Source organism: Petromyzon marinus, chromosome 10, assembly GCF_048934315.1.
Source record: "Petromyzon marinus isolate PM22_M1 ecotype Great Lakes invasive population chromosome 10, UKy_Petmar_22M1.pri1.0, whole genome shotgun sequence".
NCBI classification, from domain to species: Eukaryota; Metazoa; Chordata; class Hyperoartia; order Petromyzontiformes; family Petromyzontidae; genus Petromyzon; species Petromyzon marinus.
In genome coordinates, this window is record NC_133676.1 from 11,545,028 (window position 1) to 11,557,431 (window position 12,404).

At 46.7% G+C, this 12,404-nt stretch overlaps 1 long non-coding RNA gene across 1 annotated transcript; it reads left to right on the forward strand.

Annotated features, from left to right (window-relative positions):
- Positions 1-47: 47 nt before the first annotated feature.
- LOC142924232 (uncharacterized) lies at positions 48-10,282 on the forward strand. Its single transcript, XR_012941423.1, has 2 exons — positions 48-133; positions 1,979-10,282. It is a non-coding gene; the product is annotated as an uncharacterized LOC142924232 (long non-coding RNA).
- Positions 10,283-12,404: the final 2,122 nt, after the last annotated feature.

Sequence of the window (12,404 nt, forward strand, 5' to 3'; positions counted from 1 at the left end):
TTCTGCCCCAAATATATTCACTCTGGCGGCGAGGTGGGGAGGAGGGTGCGGGTAGTGGGCGGCGGGGGGTCTCCCCCTGCACGGCGCGGGTGATGTCAGCGAGCTGTGGTGAATGGAGCGGAGAGTGTGACACGTATGACACACACAGATGCGCGCACGCACGCGCGCGAGCACACACTTTTACACACACACACCACACACTCGTACATTCACACACCTTTGCCCAAAGACGCCTTCGATATCCCAGTCAGACTGTTGGGGCGAGTACGGCACGGCACACGAGGGGATGGGTAACACGGCACACCGGCACCACGCCCGGTTGCCTTTGTCTCTCCCTCGCGGCGTCGTTTACACATCGCACCAGGTATTCAATTGAGGCTGAGTAGATCTAGGGGTAGGCTCAGGAGAGCGGTTCAAATAATCGTCACTGGTATTGAGTCGTGAGCGAGAATCGAACTCTGGTCGCCGGGTTCCGTAGCGGAGTGCGCTAACCGCTGAGCCACCGCTCCCAACACAAATACATTCAAAGACGCATACTACATATTCACCAACACATTCGCAAATATCCTATATGCATGTATCCACTTGTGTTAACACACCCATACGTACACACATTCAGACATGCATATGCTTACATTCTGTATATATATACATTCTGAGAGCGGTAACCGTTTTCAGAATCTATTACCGGTTTTGGAAAGTTAGGAACCCGGTAATGGTTTTCCAAGCCACAACATTTACAATCTGAGTACGACGTTTCGCCAGTAATTGCATCTAGCTTCATCAGGCGACAGCCACGTCGTACTCAGATTGTAAATGTTGTGGCTTGGCTCTCCAACACACTGGTGTGCTGTACTAGTGACGAATAGGCACGTTCTGTTTACGTGACAACTATAGTTGGCTGTGTCGGCTGGTGGCGGGTTTAACGACACATATACTTACGCGATCTAACCCAAAACACCTCTACTCAGGAATAGGTATACGCACCCACACTTTATCCCACCGATTGGTGAGACGGCGATGGGGAGGGCGGGGGTGCAATTTAGGGAAGGCAGAGACATTGGTTTCAACCGCTGCGGCGGGCTATGGAATCGAACCAGGTGACCCCCCCCCCCCCCCCTGGATTGCAAGCCCCAGTGTCCACTGGCCATTACAACGACCCTCTTAAAAAATGCGTTCCTGCAATCGCTTACTCAAGCCAATGCTGTGGTGGAAGGACTACTTCGACTTCGGCGGAGCTCTCGAGAGCCCCCTCTGGGAGGTTATTTTGGCCTACTCCTCCACGCTGGGCAGACTCCCTAGAAGAGATGGGTTACCCATGCTTCATCCCACCACATCCAATCTGCCGATGGAATGTGGTGTACATGTTTTGTAACTGCTGGGTGGACACAGGCGGGCGAGGTTAAAGAAACTTGCCCCATAGTTGCATCTGCTCCAATCGGCAGTCTATTATTTTCCAACAATTCGGAGTGCGACTACTAATTTTATTGTATTTGACTTCATTCAGACAGAGCGCGCGCGTGCGCATACACACACACGGCCTGTGTCGTTCAAGGTATTCGTTAATCAGCGCCTGCCGCCCGTCCTAATTAATAGGATGACGCGCGACTATCTATATTTCTTTTCACGTGAAAGGAAATATCCAGACACGTCTGATGAGGATTTTTTGAAATTCAAATTCATTAATTGCCTTTTCACACGTTCGGTCACAATTAACGGCGAAGCCTTTTCGTCAACGCGTCGTCAAATTTTGACAGCCGTCTCTACCCAGGTAGAACAATAATTACACAATTATACTCGTGTTTACTACCCCCTTTGTGTCACTCCACTGTTGGATGAAGGTTATCCCCGATGCCGTGTTGGTCATGGTGGTAGGACCAGTTTACTTGTCACTGGCCACTGATGTTAGGCGTGCATGTATGGAACAAGTATCAAGACTAAACATCACATAGCGATATGATGCCCTGTATTGTTTCAGGTCATGGTGGCTATGCACGCGTGTGATCCAGTGCTTTGGAGAGAAGGGTTGGTGGATCGCGTGAGTCATTTGTGAAACTCCCAATTTCCGCCACGGCTTCAAGCAAAGGTGGGGTTTTTGAATGCGTGTGCGTAGATATTTGAGTGTTACTCCATCATGTGCTTGGGTTTTCTCCAAGTGCACTGCTTTCCACACACATGCACAATACTATTTAAAACGGAATTGGCCAGACATCCCAGTTCAGGACACTCGTGAAAAAGCCTTGAGATTCATCGAGGCTCTCTTGGCATTTTGGGCAACGTCCCTTCTTCAAGCGCATGAAATAATTGACAGTCCTTAGATGTTTGATCAATCCTATATTTAGTTCATCAACACGTATAGTCTATTTTTCCATGTGCTAAGAAGAAGGGCTATTTCCAGAAACGTCGACCAATTTATTTATTTATTTATTTATTCCGATTGAGGCCCGAGTGTTATTGACGGGTGCTTTGAGTCTGTTTTTGTTAAGAGGAAGCAGTTCGTTTGAGTTTGCCTAGAAGGCATACGGCACGTGTAATTGACACGTTGACGACGTTTTCTGCAATTTACACTACTTTGTCGTTCAGACATTAAACAGTGTTGCTTCTTATACAAGGGCAACCTGGATTAACGTCTATACCGATGTAAAAACAAATACAAAAAAATGTAACAGATGTGGACTAAAACATTTTTAACAATAAATGAATGTCACAACTTCACTGAAGACGAATACTGTAGTAGTGATAGATCGGTATCCTTAATGTGTACCACGTGGCACCCCAATAAGGCAGCATAGACTCTCTTTCTCTCTTGCAAGGCAGACTTGGGTTATCTAAACGATTATCATATCAAAGCAGTAAACCCTTTTGCAATATATGCTATGGTAAATTGTGATAGTTTTTTGGTCTATATCTTCTATATATATATTCGTTTGCAAGTATTATTTGTGCCAGTTGGCTGTCACCTAATTATAAAGTGTATATGCGTACATCCCTTTGTAAATCCACTGGCTAAGATGGGCCTCCACATGCCGAGGGTGTAATTTGACCATACTTCACCACGCTGGTCAGCACTGGTTGCAGAAGATGGGTACGTTAACATAAACGATGGAGTGTGGTACAGTACATGAATTGATGTTTCTGCACTGCCCTCTGCTGACAATGTGGCCCACAGCCTATAGCACCTGTTATGCATGGTGTTCGCCCATCCAACCATTTCCCTGGCTCAACCTGCTGTGCTTAGCTTTCGAGATCTGACGAGATTTGGGACATTGTGTGTTAATTAGTCATGGGCAGCTGGGTAAGTAAATACATACATTGGAAATTAAAAGACAGACGTAAAATATATTTAGTCTTATCAGCATATTGGCCAATGGTATCCAGCATGTCCAGAGTTTGCTTGTTTAAACAAATTCCGCCAAGTAACATTTATTCACAAGGTCAATCGGACGATGGACTAAACATTATTTTAATTTGGAGAAAGTGAAGCATGCATGTCTATGTTCTTTACAAAGTTGGTGGCTTGGACAGGACACGTCGCTAGAAAAGATAATTGCTGGGGGGTCGAGACTAACATTGGAGCGGCAGTCAACGGAGAGAACACACGCTTGTGCAGTGCTGTGAGGAGACGGAGTAACGAAAATCAGCTCATGCGGTGCATTGTTGCCAAATGTATTGTTACGTCTCAGAATAACGGTGAGAGATGGAGGCATGGGGAGGCCTTCAAATGGCAGTGGATAGATCATGTCTGATTAAATGCAGTAAATTGCCAGAACATTCTTCAACTGAAGCACAACCCACGTGCAATGAATGGCAAAGGAGATATAAACGAAAGACACATAAATAATCGGCCGTTAATTTATGTAATATTTGTTTGCATGGCGTTTTACCACGCCATCACTCACAAACGTTTCCCAATCCCCAAGTTATTCCTCTAATTACTGTGGATAAACGAGGAAGGTCTCTATGGTCCGAGTGCGTGTGTGCTTGCGTGTGTGTGGGGGTGGTACGGTAGTGTCGCGGTTAGCGCTATGCTGCGCTACGAACCTGGCCAACCGGGTTCGATTCCCGTTCACGGCCAACACCAGTGACGATGATCTGAACCGGTACTGGGCCTCCCCTAAGTCGACTCAGCCTCAGATGAGTACCTGGTGTGATGTGTGAGCATCGCCACTAGGGAGACAAAGGCGGCCGGGCGTGGTGTTGGCCACACACCCCCTCGTGTGCCGTGACGGGCTTCATAGGTGCTCGCTAACAGCACTTGCCCCTACAGTCTGTTAAGGCAAGACGGGGGATCTTTGATCGTTGTGTGTGTCATACAACAAGGTCCTCATCCAACAGTGGATTCACACAGGGGTTGTTAAATGTGTAATGACATGGAATGAGTCACTGCAGCGCGTGCCGCTAGGAGATTGGTAGACAATAGATTTAGGGGTAGCAGCCCGTTCTACCAGTTGCACCTGTGGGCACGGCACGGAGCCCCCTTGGGGTGTGGGGGGGGCCGAGGGCGGAGCCTGGCCACGCTGGGCAGGATAAAAGGCGAGCTCCGACTCACAGTCGGGGCTGCTGCGATTTGGAGTGGAACTTCTTGTGCCGTAGTCGTGATCGGCACCCTCTGTGGGTCTGGCAGCATGTTGGCTGTCCCGACCTGGTATAAAGTTATCCCCGAAGGCTGTGAAGGCCGGAATAAAACAGAGAGTACCTCCTGAATTAGCACACTACAAGCAGTGGATTCCCCCAGGGCTGGTACGTGCGTACTTGCATACAGATGAACTTACAAACGAACTTGCTCTCTCTCACACGCCAAACAAGTGTTCATGTTCAGTCGGCGTTTAATGTAAATATTGAGGCTCGTTAGCATCTTTACCTGCAGGGCTTTTCAACTGTCGATCCACTGGGGGCCTGGGAAGAACATTTCACAAATGCAACCTCCCAAGGGTGCTGCCTCCAAATCCACATGGCACAGAGTACAACGTTGTCGTTTTGTCTTTGTCTTCCGCCAACTTTATTCCAATTGTGCCAACGGCGACGTCTCGCGAGATGAAGACGTCTCCACCTGGAACTCTCGCAGAAAGCAATGCACCACCCCAGGTTGGAGAGAACGGTCCTCTGGAAGGCAACGTCACAGAACGCCGTCTGAGGTCCGCTCTTTTCGGCATTTCTCTACACAACGGCACTTGGTGGTGCATCTTCTCACGTGGTCCGCAGAGCCGGTTTGTTGCATGGCGATCAAAATGTATACGTTTAGTACCAAGAGAGGGAATTTGTGGAAACTAATTTAAAACCAAATTTGATGTGATGGGGGTTTTTGCATGCAGTCTTTTGGTGACTGGACTGAAGCTATCAATTCAGTCCAATGTACAGGGCGGTCCAGATGTCTTGTGACCCCCGTTTCATTCTCGAAAATGAAAATTTTTTCAAGTAAGCTTTATTTAAAACGCAAATGAATATGCAAAGGAAAAACTGAAATGGAATCTCAGCAGTGCTGGCTCAAATTCTTCTCTGGTTGAGCACTACTGTGTCCGAGACACAGCATTGTTTCAGACTTACTCTGTCAGATATATTGTCACATTAATAAGGTAACGTGCCTCTGACACAGAATTACACATCTGACCACCTCAAGTACAACACATTTTAAGATATACACGTGCACACACAAATAAGGCACAAAGGGATATAAGTAGTATAATAAAGATGGGCAGATAGACTTATTGATAATGATGTGTAAATAAAAACTTAAACGTGCCGTAAAAAATGTTGAATTTATACCACTGGCTCAAAGCCAACATTGGACCAGCGATACAGACTTTTGAATTTTCGCTTTCAAAATGTTGACCTAAGAGCATCTTTGACACCAGATGATGCGAGTGTTTATTAGTCCATTTTTCTTGATGATCCCACGCGTCCAGATTTAATGTGGGTCCTCATGAGTGTAATTCTCACATGGCGAGTGCCACTGATAGATTTACTTTTTAAGCAGCGATCAATTTTAATGGCGACGTGACCTATTGGTTGGGGAGGTCGTGCATAGTGGGCTGCCTACACTGCATTACCTGCGCGTGGACTCTGATGTTATTGCCTTAGCAGCTGTTTCATCCTGCAGTCCACACGATGTGGAGCATACATTAACACTTGTTTCTTTATTTTTTCTTTCTTCGGCTGGTGACATCCCAACTGCTATGCAAATGCCTCCCCCAGTGTCTCTTACCACTGCTCGCGATCGCTTGCGACTCATATGAAGCAAGCTCCTCCACATCTTATAAACTCATTTCGACAGCATTCGCGTCAACACGTTGATAACATGCACTTGTTCGAGGCGTGCTGGCCATGCATGCCTGCGGCTCAGCGCTTCAAATGCTAGCGTTAGTGGATCATGCAGTTAAATACGCGAAACCCGTACACCCGCTGGAGAGAGCCGAGTGCTCTGTCCGTATTTACGCGAGGTTATCTCTCACATGTGGAAAACTCAAACTTGATTTGGCGCTTTCGTGACTGCAGGAATTACTCTCTCAAATTTAGCAATCTTTGGAAGAACGTAATCAACCAGGTAGGGTGTTGATTGTTATGTTAGCCGGCTCTGTGTTGTATTGCATTATATTTCCAAGTTTACGAGGTTTGTTTTCTTTCATTTGTACCTGATGATGATTGCGTGTGTTGCAATCGAAACGTCGTATGCTTTTATTAATTTTATTATTTTCTCTTTCTACGTGACTTTACTGTGGAAAACTCGTGAAAACAAAATCGGCCAAATATCCCAAGGCAGGACCCTCCTGAAACAAGAGCGTTGAGAACTCAGTGGAACTTTTCTGCGTAAATAGATGGCCGAATCATAACGAAGCCGATTACCAAATCACCCAGAATTCCTCTGATTGCAAAAGCGAAGCAGGCTTGAAACTTGAGAGTGCTGTGATGGGTGACCACCATGCACAAACAGGTTGATATAAGCTGCTGGGGGTCTACATGGTGAGCATTAGAAGGCAGTGCATCAAAATAAATAGTTGTAATGTATTTCTATGCTTCCTGCTTTCACTGACCCGCAAGGTCAAATGACACCCACATCCCATACGGGATGGAGATGCTCTCATGCAGCAGCAGATTAACAAAAGGACTGTGCATGCGCAATATTATGGGAACTACATGGAGAGACCAGATACGTGCATCATGTTGAACTTCTTTTGCGCCGCACATAGCCAATCGTGCTACTCGGAGGTGCTGACCTAGTTTCACCAGGACCCCACGTGTTTAAGTCGTGCAGTGAAAATAAACAACAGCCGTTTAAATAGATAAATCTATGAAAGGGAGCGCATATCAATTGGAACATGGGCAAACACGTTGGACCCGGTAAAATGCCACTGCGTTTACCTTAGCTCCAGTCTCGCCGGAGTCGGAGAACGCGATTTGACCGGCCCTGTGGGTTGTGTGTACTATAAGAGCTGCTCACCGCACAATAAATCCGACGCTGACAGGGCGTGTGCGACCGACGTTATTTCCACCCTCTATTGCTGAATTCTTGTCACCGTGCTGCTGTGCCCTATATAACCCAGGGGTCCAAATTTAATTGATTAATTAGGTTTTTTTTGAAGGCATGGGCCCATGCCATGGGGTTATTACGTGCCCCGCTTTGCTTTTTTATTTTATATTATTTCTCCAAAGCCTGCTTAGTCCCTCGCGGCCCGGAGAGCAATGATATTTCACGAGAACGCCCTTGGGCAGGCGTACACGGGGAGCGAGGCAGTATTATTAATAAATCAATGATCATTTTCAGTTAGGAAAATCAGTAACATTAGCACAAGGTTGGTCTCGTTTTATGTGTTTTAAAGGGGGCAGCAATGTGAGCAGGGTTTTCTAGTTCATCGGTTAGACTGTAATGTGGACTAGGGAGATTGGAAGTCAACGCCAAAGAAATACGAGGTACTGCCAAACCATTGGGGATGTTGCAAAAGTAAAAAAAAAAACTTGTGTATACCGTACACTGAAAACATTGTGGGAGGTCATTTTGGGATGGAGATGCAGAATGGCACTAAATGAAAGTGCTGTTTGACGACTTGATTTTCTTTGCAGAAAAATGTTAGTTCTCAAAAGCGTCCTTTGTCATTGTGGGCATATAACCTTTGTCTGCGGCCCTTATCATTTGATAACTTCTGTTATTTTAATAGTTCCCATTTATATATATGTATTTCTTTATCATGTAGAGCCCTTTGTCAAGCCACTACAGCTAGATGAAGGCAGATCTGTGTCGTGTCAGTCAAGGGGAGTTGTTGGACCGTACTTCACCACGCTGGTCAGGGCTGGATGATAAAGGCATTGCGGTTCAGATATCGCTTGCCACTCACGTTAGCAGTGGCCACTTATCGAACTTCGCACACCGATCTATCCCCGTCAATTTGTAAATCGGTCCATCAAAACCCAATTGTAAAAACAGCGACTCCAGGTGAAACGGGTAACCACGCTGGCCAGGCCAACCACAGAACGGCAAAACGTGAATTGCCTGCACATGATTTAGTAGCCAGAGCAGCGTTATGGAGACGGAGCTAGTCTGGATTTTGCACGGTTGATTTTACGTCCCTGCTGGCCTTGCCTCTGGTGGCTCGTGTTGCTAATGAAGTGATTCATAGTAAGCGGTTTGCATGGAAATCGTTGCAAAGTTACAGGCTGTACTGCCTGCATGGGAGAAGTAAACACAACATGCGATTGCTGAGTCGGTCTTAATGAAAGGACGCGTTGTGTATTTTGCTTTATATTAGCACCCGTTAAAATGCATGCTATTTCATGCCTTTTACCCAGAAATGTATCACTGAGTTTTAGATCTCTTTTTTTCGGGGTCCTGCACGGAGTATTTTGGCCAGGTCCACAAATAGGTGTTTGGTTGGCTCGTTGGTTCGGGAAGCGTTGGTATTCTAAACTAAACGAAAAAAATGTTTTTATTTTACCAGGTAAGCCCCACTGACCTGCATAGATTATTTTCAGAAGCAACCTGGCCACAAATTAGCTCTCCGAAGAAGCGCATTGTGTGGAAAATTATTGCAGCCAAATACTCGAAACGCCTGTTTCTAAATGTGGAGGGAAAAACCAGAGGAGCCCGAGAAACATCCACGCGACCACAGGGAGAGAGACACGCAAACTCCAAATATACAGCAGGCGTCAGGGTCGGGATCGAACCCACAACCTCCTGCATACCAGGCGAGGTAGTTAACATCTCGCCACCGTGTTCTCCTTTGCCTTCTCAGCGTTCGGCTCTTTTCCTTGGCGGTGTTCACAGCATGACACCAAGTGAGCATAATCACCGTTTGGCACCCTCCATCCATTCGCGGACGTCTCTTGTTGCCGGGCAAAGTTTCGCAGGATGCTACTTGCACCCGCGTGAGACAGATGGGCACTTTCCGTTTGAACCTAGAGGGTTCAGCCGCCGCGCGTCATTCATGGGGGTCAGGCGAGACACCATCACGGAGAGATGCTCAAAACCCTTAGCCGATCACTCCGCTGGGTCAAAACGCAGTCCATAAAAGACCTCGCTAGGGCGGTAATGTGGCCATCCATTTATGTGTGATGTTGACCGTTATCATCGCCCTTTTTTGTTGAGGTTCCGGGGTCCCCGTAGGACGATGCAGCGTAAGCTCGGAAGAGGGATGAGTGCACTCGAAGCCGAGCGGGCCCACGAGAAGCGTCTTCATTCCTTCCATCACTCCACCACGTGCTCCAGGCCGTGTAATGCGCGGTCACATTAGTTGAACGTTTACGCGGACGTTAGAATGTCGCACGTCCATAAAGGTCCTTGAAGACAAAACAAATCGATTCTTTCGGGGATTCAGTTGAGCTGGAACTGCCCGGGGCTGGGCTGCGGAAAATATCCCCCCTCCCCTCACTCCCCCACCAGCAGTTGGGGTTAGGCATTTGGGATTGGCGGGCCCAGGAAAAAATATAACGCCGATTTAATTTGTGCATTTCAATGTTCGGCCACTGTGGACAGTTAACACGGAAGCAGCATTTCCATTCCTTCTACGGGCTCTCTGTATTTGAATTGAATGACGAATATTATGAGGTGAATGTTAAAGAGCCTGTGACATTTGACATGGAATTTGATTTGTGGCAATCCAGCGCTGGACGAGAGCCTCCACGTGCCGTGTGAACGCGTATGGGGGCGTTATTTCACTGCGAGCTTGTTTGCCCGTCCTTGGACGGAAGCTGTAATATTTCCAAAATAGTTTGAGCAGAGTAATAATTGTATCTTGTGTAAATTTAATGGCAGTGAATCTTGAACAAAAAAAAAATGTGTCATCAATCCACTTTGTTGCTGCGTAGAATTATGTATTAGATTCACTTTCAATAAAGAAACGTAAAACTTAAAGCGAATTTGCAAAATAATTTTTTTCCGCTCGAACTCCTTCTTTCGTGAGTGTAAAAATCCACCCGCTCATGAATATTCATGACGGGGGGGGTGGGGGGTGCGGCATGTGGAGTGACGTCACGCGCGTTACACACAAACAGACATTCTCGGCTCATTATCGTAATAATGGTGATCAGTGCGAATTGGTGAAGGCAGAAAGTAATGTACCCTGGAGTATAGTCAAGTACAATAATCGATTTTACTGCACTGCCCTCTGTGGACAACGTGAGTTCATCATGGAGAATATTTTCACGATTGTAAAACAGTTATTGCAAAAGGGACATTTAAAACACTCAATTGAATCGCAAGTGTTTCTCGAATGCTTCTCATGAAAAGCGGATTCACGTAAATAATAAAAATGGACACGGTCCTGTTCATTACAACAACAAAAAAACTCATTTCTTTTTGCAAAGTCAGCACGTTATTCGAAATGCACTTTCGCGCAATTTATTCACGAATATAGAAACACTCCTCCTCCGTCTGCTGACACATTTGTAGAGTATGCCGCAGGCACCGTTATTCACAAGCACTAAACTACAGAATGCACACCGGCGCGTTTGCGCTCAACAGAACAAGGGGCCTGATGCTCATCTCCTGTGTACAGCTCAGAGAGACGGTGGTGGAAATTGCACATTCCTATGGCGGGGTTGAATCAATGTACGCGACATTGACTTCTAAACACAGCCAATGTAAGCGAGCAACGGCTTGTTTACCAAGTACGCGTTATGGAGTGTGCTGAAATGGAAGTTGCGGGGGAGGAGTGCAGTGCGAGATGCGGGCTGGAGGGGTGTGAGCGTAGTGTGACACAAAGGCTGGCTGAAGCCACGAGCGGCAGGTGATGAAAAGGGTCATAAAATACTTGACGCATGGGTGTCTCAACGGCGTGGTAATTACCGGGGGAAAAAAAACCAACCCCACTTTGTTGATCACGTTCATTGTTGTGCTCTCGTCGCTCCCAGCACCCCTTTGCCCCCTCTGTCGCCCCACCACCCTCGTCTTTATGCGACTCTGATTACGTCTAGCCTGCTGTCCATAATAGTAAATTATAACGCACCCCCCCATCCCTCCTCGTATCTCTTCTTTCTCCTGCTTCTCACATCCCATCCCTCCACGGCCGCAAGACAATACCCCAAATCCCATTGTTTCTATGGGCGAGAGAATAAATCGGTACCACGGGGTGGTGATTATCAATACCAGTCTTTCAATATGGCTGATAAACGTGATTATGTGAACATGCTTCTTGAACGTGATGATTGCGTCATTCACTTTCATTGGTGATTTAAAGATTTTGGTGCAACTCAATTTTGCCATCTTAGGTGGTACCAACGAGTACAATAACGTATTGGGTTTGTGCCCTTGGACTAACCTCTCCCAAGACGTGGGACTAGCGTGGAAGAGTAGGCCAAATCATCTCGAAGAGGGGTTCTCCTATTGGAGGCCCTTTCACCAGCAGTGGCGTTACCAAGCAATTGGATGGATGTACCAGCGTCAGCTGCAATGCGTAGAATCTGAGCTTCAGATAGAGGATTCGTGCTCGAATGTCCACGTGCTGCGCCCTGCTCGAGACTGTGGTGTTTCATTGAGTTAGGAATTGGCAGGGGCTCGGCAAAACCTGCGTCTTCTGGAGCGGCATGCGGCTGTTCAAGGACCGCTTCGTGACGTTCTTTATTAATGACTCACCGTCTCGTATTCACCACGTGCATTGCGCCTCTTTAAATATTGCGTTTTTACAGAATTCGAACCAAAAAAAATCGCTTGTTATTTTGGTTACCGACCCTTATGTTATTGGTGTAGAGGCTGATACCGATGAACTATATGTACCTGACACACTGGCGTAATCACGAGCGGCTGAAACCCGGATTCGAACACGTTCCCGAATGATGGCGAATCAACAGGTCTGACAACACTGGGATGAAATCTGAAAATGTCAGTGGCTGGAGATACAAAAAAAAGAATCCGTATTCCGATAGCAGGGACTCGTACACCATAGATACAAACAATTGAGACTTGCAGAACATTATTGAGG